The sequence below is a fragment of the Carassius carassius genome, chromosome 19, assembly GCF_963082965.1.
Source record: "Carassius carassius chromosome 19, fCarCar2.1, whole genome shotgun sequence".
NCBI lineage: Eukaryota > Metazoa > Chordata > Actinopteri > Cypriniformes > Cyprinidae > Carassius > Carassius carassius.
In genome coordinates, this window is record NC_081773.1 from 30,111,209 (window position 1) to 30,119,855 (window position 8,647).

Sequence of the window (8,647 nt, forward strand, 5' to 3'; positions counted from 1 at the left end):
CAAAGTGCTTAGCTACAACATGGCATGATAACTCTATCTCTATCTACTCTGATCTGTTAACCCTATAATGTTTCAAATGCTACAGAATTGCAGAATCGGCTCTTCTAATTATAGATGAACCCTGGAGAGGATTGTGAGATTTCCCCTTGCAGCCATCCATACAGTCAGAATATAGCGCTCAGGTAACGAGAGTCACATCCTGTCAACTTACCCCACTGACAGCTTCGTCATCCACTGCACTGTCAAATCACACAGATGAAGGTTTTTAATAATGAAGCGATTTTGCTGCTGTAATCATAAAGTGACTCTAAAAGCCTAAAGAGTCTCATAGAGAGATGATTGAGTTCATAACTGTTGATCTTACTCAGATGGGGGTTTTAACTTATGCAAATAGCTTGCATTTCATTGCATTTGCACTTCTTTGGCCTGCTGAACTTTCAGCTTCTCATGATTCAGAATGTAAATAAAACTGGCCCGAGTTGTGATGCGATGCCGGTCACGTGACCTCTAGAGGGCAGTGTTGCTCATGTTAGCGTCACAGAATCATCTGAGTGAACTAAAACTAAATCCACTTGTTTCTTGAAATATAATATACTTTAATTTAACTGAAATACAATTAAACTTCCTCTTAATTAATTTCAGTTTATTTAATTCCCAAGGCAATATTTCCAATTTTAATTTAGTTTAACTTGATGTACTTAAGTAACAAAAACAGAACTAAAATCAATAATAATAATAAAAAACTATACAGACATAATAATAATAATTGACAAAAACACACAGCACAATTACTAAAACTTGAACTAAATATAAAATGAAAACAAATAAAGAAAATATTAAAACCTGAAATATTAAGATAACCAAATCATCATTTAAACTAATAAGATAAAACATAATAATAATTATTATAATTTTAGGGTATAAGACTATAGGTATAGAAGCCACTGTTATTTTTGGAGACTAATATTTTTATTCATTAATGTTTTGAATAGTTTTTTATTTTTTATATTTTCTGTTCATTATAAAGGTTTTAGTCATTTTGATTAATTTTTTAATATGTCTAGAGTTTTAAATAATATATATTAAATAAACAATAACATGTTTTATTATTTATTTTCTTTTTAAAGCTGAAATAAAAAGGGTTTAAGTAGTTTTTTATTTTATTTTAATATATTTTTAATATATTACAAATGTAAATGTTTTAATATATTAAATATATTAATTTTAATATATTTTATTTAATTATTGTTTATTTAATTTCAAGTAAGAAAATTGTTTTTTATGGTTTTAAAAAACATGAGCAAAAAATGGTTTTAAAGTCTTCAGGGGTTTTTAGCCCCACTGTACCCTTTAAGAAAAGTATTGCATTTAGTTAAAAGTGCCTGTTTGGAAATCAATTTTTTGTTTTTGCTGCCTAGCGTTTCTCCTTTCCTTTTTTTCTGGAGAGTATAACATCCCTCTTCTGCTTTGTTTATGTTTTGGCAGCTGAATATTAATTGGCTTTTCAGGTGTATTTCCCGTCTCTGTTCTCCCAGGGCCAGATGCAGAGCCTAAGGCCACTGTTTAGACAAGTGTTTGCTGTGTATGTAGTTACAACCTGTTAAATAATTCAACATCCAGCTTTCATATTCAGAAAAGCTTTGCAGCTCTGATGTTGGTACACTCTCAGAAAAAAAAGGTACAAAAGTTGTCACTGGTGCTGTACTTTTTCAAAAGGCACACTTTTGTACCTTTTAGGTACTATTGTACCTTGAGTGTGGTTTTGTAAAGAAAATGCCGTTTTTTGTGTAAAACACATTATCACATTAAACTAAAACTAAAAGTCTCTTTGCTCACACAGGGTATAACGACAAAAATGTTTTGATAATTGTACTTTTTTGGGATGTTTTCACCCAACTTGTTACACTTATGCAGTTCCCTTTCAGAAAAAACTGCAAACATCATTACTTATGATGTTTTATTATCTTCTACAGTATATTATTATGTATTATCTTGAAGTCAATCTTTTTGTCAACTTGTTTTCTTTCAGTTAGCGCAGGTTTTGTATTTCTTTTTTGGAACTGATTGATCTTAGGCCTCAATGATCTGAGCTTATGCAACTCAGTTTCTGAGTGAACATGTCTAAAATATTCCAAAAATAATCTTTTACATTTTTTTATGTCAAAAGATCTGAAAGCACATTCTTTTCAAACTGAGGTGCATGAGCTCAGATCAATGACCTCTACAACCAATCAATGACAAAAAGAAAAACAAACATTCCAAACATTATTGGAATTGGTTACTTTGGTCTCTGAATATTTAGAATGTTCAGTTTTTAAAGGTTTTAAGAATGCTTTTTTTCTGGTTATACAAACGTTAGCATTGCATTTTATCATTTTGCAAACATCATGGGAATGTTACATTTGACTGACCTCCGTGAATGACGTACACAGTGTTTTTGGAGCTAGTGTTTTCGAGAACATTATTAAAACACAGATAACTTTTAAACAAACATTTTATTAATGTTACTGAAAAGTAAGTATTTCAGAGGACAGACGTTCTCTGTTAGCAGTTTCATGTTTCATGCAGAACCTTTAACAGCCATAGAACTTTTCAGATGCACAAAAGGTTCTTTAAAGTGGAACCATTTTCTTTAGATAATAGAAATGTTCTTCACACTAAGAAATAACAGTTATTTTAAGGAGTGTTCACTAATACTTTCAAAAGCAAAAACAGTTCTTTAATGGCATTCCTGGGAAACTTCACATTTGTCAGCTTACAATAGAAGTGTACAATAGAAATGTCTCACACAATCAGCTTTTGAAGGAGCGTATGATGAAGATGAAGAATGTGCCCCACCTCAGCGGCACGCAGAACACCACCCTAAGAGCAAACCTTTAAACAACACACACTCCTCACATGCTTGACATTCCTGTCACACACTGACATGGATCTGCTTACTGACAGGAAGTGTGAGTCAATCATAAAGGCTGCTGTTAGAAAACATTCCCCTGTAGACACCTGCATTCAGGCGACAGACGTCTCAGTTTCAGTGAATTCGATCCGTGTGGATGCAAAATACTATAAATGCCCAGGTGTTTTAATTATTTTTAATGCAAACAGAGACAGGCTGCAGAAATGACAACATTTGCTTTCCTTGTGAAAAAGAAGTGCACTTAATTGCAGCGAATATGCACTTGTTGTGTAGCCTACTTCAGATCTTGCAGCTATATATTTTAAAAGCTGTGCAGATCACGCGTAATATTAATAAAATGAGAAGCCACTTAAGTATGCTTAAAGAAAGACACTTTCATTACACTTAAAATGCTCTTGGTGCAATAATGTCTTGTGTTTTAAATCTTTTCATTTTAAGAATTAAGCTTATTTTGATGTGTTGACTGACATAGCTACTACATACAAAAGTGTGCTAAATTTTATTACTATTAAATGTACTAAATTGCAACTTCATCATTACAAATATATTTAAGTGCATGACACAAAAGTTTCAAATGCAAATAGTTATAGTATATTTTAGTTTACTATAAATGCTCGTCAGTACATTCAACTGCACACTTATTTCAAAGACAATAGAAGTAATTATAATAAAGATATAATATAAATAAGAAGTGGGCACTCTGTCTTATGCATAAAAGTGTAAGTTTAGCTAACTGGATTTAATGATGTTAAACATGATCATTTATTTGTAAATAACATGCACTTAAGCGTCTGAAAACATTACATTTGGTTTTCAGTAAAGTATATGCTACTAAAGCATGTTATTTCCATAATAAATGATCATTTTAAACATATGCAAAAGTGTACTTTTTTACAGCTGAAAAAGGGGGCATTTTGCATGATTTTTTCCCCCTTATGGTTCAGAGTGTTTTAGGGCTCTGGTCTTGCAGATGCAGTACTGATGCAGTGTAAGTGAAGATCTGCTCGTCTTTATAACAGCTCAGGAGTCTGACACCTCGGCTACTGTCTGAGACACCATCCTGAATAATTCATTACAGTACTGGGATAAAATGTGAGGTGAACTGGCTGGTCTGGCTCTCTGAAGCAGTCTTTCAGTATTTCTCTTTGTGTTGGCATTAATGTTAATGTGTCCAAATGACTGTTTGAGCACTGCTCTATGATTATATGGGACTTGTATTAGTGTGCATGTATTTGTTGCATGTGTGCCAGTGGCTCAATGGATTCTGCCTTCACAGATGTTTCTATTTACACCTAGAAATAATGTACACAAAAATATTTATTTCATGTTATTAATTTTTTATTAAACACAACAAATTGTTAATATAAAATTATAAGAATGTAAAAAAAGATAAATTCATTAAAAACATTTAAATCACTTTATGCATATAAATAAATAAACACATTTTGAAAATTTAGTTTTTATAATGTACAAATATAAATTATTTATATTAATACTGTATACAGTAAATATATAACATGCATAAGTAATGATATTCTTAATGAATATTCTAAGAAAGATTTTTAAAAATGCAATATATTGAGGATGTCATCCAACAAATGCATAAATAGAGGGAAAAATGTATTTTTATACTGCATAAATCTATTTCTATATTCATAAAAATATACCATAACTAGAATATACATTATATGTAATGAAATTATTTCAATGTTTGGTTAATATGGCAAAATGTGCCAGCATTGCATGTATGCCTTTTAGAAATTAAAAAAAAAAAAAATAATAATAATGTAAAACATTTACATTGCTATATTTAAATAAATATGCATTAAATTTAAAGTTATTTAAATATAAATGATAAGTAATTAATATTCTTACTGTATACATAAAAATAAAAGTAATAAAACATAAAAGTAATATGCAATAAAATGAGGATGTATTAAGTAAGATAAATAGGTTAAAAAATATTTTTTTTTTAATGAAAAGCATTTGATTGTATATTGGCCACAGAAATTAATTTCATGCATTAAATAAACAAATAAATACATTTATATTATGACTACTATTTATGAAGCATGCTGTAAAGATGGTTTAAGGTGGAAACTGCATAAATTAAATATTTACGGAGCAATATATTGTCTAATTTATTCAGTCTGTTTTTGGCAGTCAACCAATCCAGCTGACCTGCATTAGCACACAGTAACCTGAATCTACAGTGATTATCAACGAGGCCTGTCAATCATTAAGCCACGGGCAATAAGAGCCATTAATCGGGGTTGAATTGGGCGATGGATGGTACAGACAGACTGCTGCAAAGAGTCCTGACAGAGAGAACAGTGCTGGGTCACCAGGTTCAGCTTCAGCATTTGGCACAACATTCTGGCAGCATGAGAGGTTAGCAGGACAAAGGCCAGTCCTTGGCTTCACAAAATTGGCAATAAAATGCATCTTGCATGAAATGGGCCACCGAAGTGTGTTTTGAGCTTTAAAACTGAGAAGTGCACTGCCTTTGTACATCATAGATCAAGTCAGGAATTTGTCCATGTCACATTTCACCTATGAGAAAACAAGAAATCACATTGTGCATGGATAAAATGATGGGTCATTCATGATTTTTAAGACAAATTGCAAATGAACATTTGCTGTAAATTAACTAATTCTCAGGCCATCCAAAATGAGGTTGTTTCTTCATCAGATTTGGAGAAATGTAGCATTGCATCACTGTTCATCAATGGATCATCTGCAGTGAATGGGTGCCGTTAGGATGAGTGCTGATTAAAACATCACAGTAATCCACAAGTAATCCACAGCACTCCAATCCATCAGTTAACATCTTGAGAAGTGAAAAGTCGTGTGGTTGGAAGAAACAAATCTATCATAAAGGCATTAGACTGAAGCTTCTGGCAAGAATTTGAGTCCATAATTCATAATAACACTTCCTCCAGTAAAAAAGTCTCCTGTTTTCCCTCACATTAAACTCCACCCACACGTTTTTTTTAGAGCTGTTTTTAACTGATTTGGCTTGTAAATGGTGCTTGATCTGTGCAGATTTCTCTCCTGATTCAGACAAGATTACCTTTTCACTGGAGAAAGCAATATTATGGATAGAGGAAACAATGGCTTGAAGTAAAAATGTTGGATTACTTTCTTATAAACACACAGCTTTTAACTTTTCAAGACATTAACTGCTGAACTGGAGTGGCGTGGAGTACTTCTGGATTATTGTGATGTTTTTATCAGCTGTTTGGACTCTCATTCTGACGGCACCCATTCACTGCAGAGCATCCACTGGTGAGACACTGATGCAATGCTACATTTCTCCAAATCTCTTCCCATTTTCATCTTGGACGGCCCAAGAGTGAGTAAACTTTCAGCAAATTTTCATATATGGCTGAACTATTCTATTAAGCAATTCTTGCCATTCACATTTACTCTAATGCCGTAAAACATTTAAAGTTTTGTCATAATGAAATACAGCACTGCTGCAAGCTGTGGCAGGAAGCTGGAGGCAGAATAAGTACTGATGAAGAATTTCCCTTAGCTTCTAGATGCAAAGCTCTTGTGTGACGCTCAGTGCCTCTCTGTTAAAAATCACTCATAAGCATTTTTGTGGCCTGAATCGCTTTGACTGCTTCATCTGAAGATCTGTCGTGAAAGGTGATATTCTTCTGGCTGCCAAGAACCTTTGAAGAACTATCCATATATAACATCCACTAAACCTCTGAACTAGTGACAGTATTTACTATAATTCACAAGAAGAAGAATTCCTGAAAAACTACTGAGGGAAGAGTTAAAGGGACAGTGCAAACAAATATGACAACAACAGCAATGTTTGTTTCTGTGCTATACTGTAAGATATAAATATAAATCAAATATATATTAAATGCAATTAATATTTTAACAATACAATGTATTGAGGATGGCATCAAAGTAATATAAACATGTGACAACATGTTTGTTTCCATGCAAGAAATATTGCAAGATTTGGCCGTATTGCATGCATGTCATATAAGAAAACATTAAATAGGAAAAACATTTAAATGTATGTATGTATTTTTTTTTTTTTGGTGGAACACAAAAGAACAAGAGGTCAGGTAAATAATTACATAATTTTCATTTCTGGATTAACTAAATATCTAAATAGACTATATCTTTATAGACTAAATCTTCAGCATTTTCTTCTAGGTTTACCTAGAGTTTAAAGAAAACACAAATTTTCCTCTAATAAAGGTTTGCCATTATGAGTATTTTTAACATTTTACACCACATTTTACTAACCATTAAAATCAGCTAAGCATCTCCAACACACTGCAGTGCGAATTTGACCTAATTTTAAAGAATAAGCTCCATCTGCCAGGATAAATCAGCAACACATGCTCTTAAAATCAACTTTAAATTTACATTATGAGCAGTTTCAGTATTAAGCAAAACTTCAATGCATTTAGTCTGCATGGTCCATAAGTGCTGAACTAAGGCCAACAATCTGGAGTTTAAACACAGTTTTTATTGCCAATCTCTTCTTACCTAAAACTCAGTTTAAAATGACTTTGCAATGATTGAAATGTATGAACGGCTTATTAACTAAAGACTAGAGTGTGCTGATGAGAGGCAGTGATGTTTTCTGTAAGAGTAGCTTGACTTTTTTGCATTGGTGTGGACATAACAGCAGATAAAATACATTAGGCCCAATTGTTTGATCAAAATCTTTGTTGGATACTGGATATTGGATATTGGTAGGGATATTTCACAGCATGTCTACTACATTCTACACCTTTTGAAAATCATTACAATAAATGTCCGACTGTCCGATTGTAAGTGAATTTTTTAGGCTCTGAAGTCGTGAATCAAAAGATTCACAAACCCACTCCGAAGTTCCGATCTAAATCAAATGATTCGGGAATTCAAAGCAGGTAACGCAAACCATAACTTCAGACTTCGTAGCGCAGATGGCGAATCATTCGATTCATGAAATGATTCACAAACCTGCTCCAAAGTCCCTATCTGAATCAAATGAATCATGATTCAAGTTCCGAAGTCCCGGTCTGAATCGTACGTGACGTGCTTCAAAACAGTGAATCATTTTGTGTCGCAATGGTTTAGCTGATTCAGAGTTTCGTAAAGCTCTGTTTCACCCATCATTATTGGCTACATGCTTTTTTATAAATCATTACAAGCGTTGTTTTAATTCGAAGATGAAATGCACTTTCAAATTTTGTAAACGAATCAATTAATTAAATGATGAAATCCATGGCTCCAACGACTTACTCAACTGAATCATTTTGTCCCTAGCTCTTTTCCACATCTTCAGCCATGCTTACATGACACTGTCAGTACTAATACTGGCTCAGCTCTCTAGTTTTATGACATTAAATTAATTAAGCAAAACAAAATAAAAAAAAAATCCATATTTCCATTCTAAAGATAGATCTACAAACAGTTGAGCAGCTTAGGCTACTGCTAACTAAACGAGCTGCACCTCAAAAAACATGCTAGATGGAAACAGTGTGCATTATGATCGAGTTTGTAGCTTAGTTCACTATAATTGAAATAGTTTGACCGCTGCAGTCCAGCTGGTGCGAGTACAGTTGAAAGCATGCGGTCATCTCATATCATTGTACTGAAATGTTTCATTTATCAGAATATATTGTTGTGTCTGATTGTGTAGCCTACAGCAATAAAGTGATAATCAATGTAAAAAGAGCAAATTGGACAAGCAGATAAACATCCATCATAACA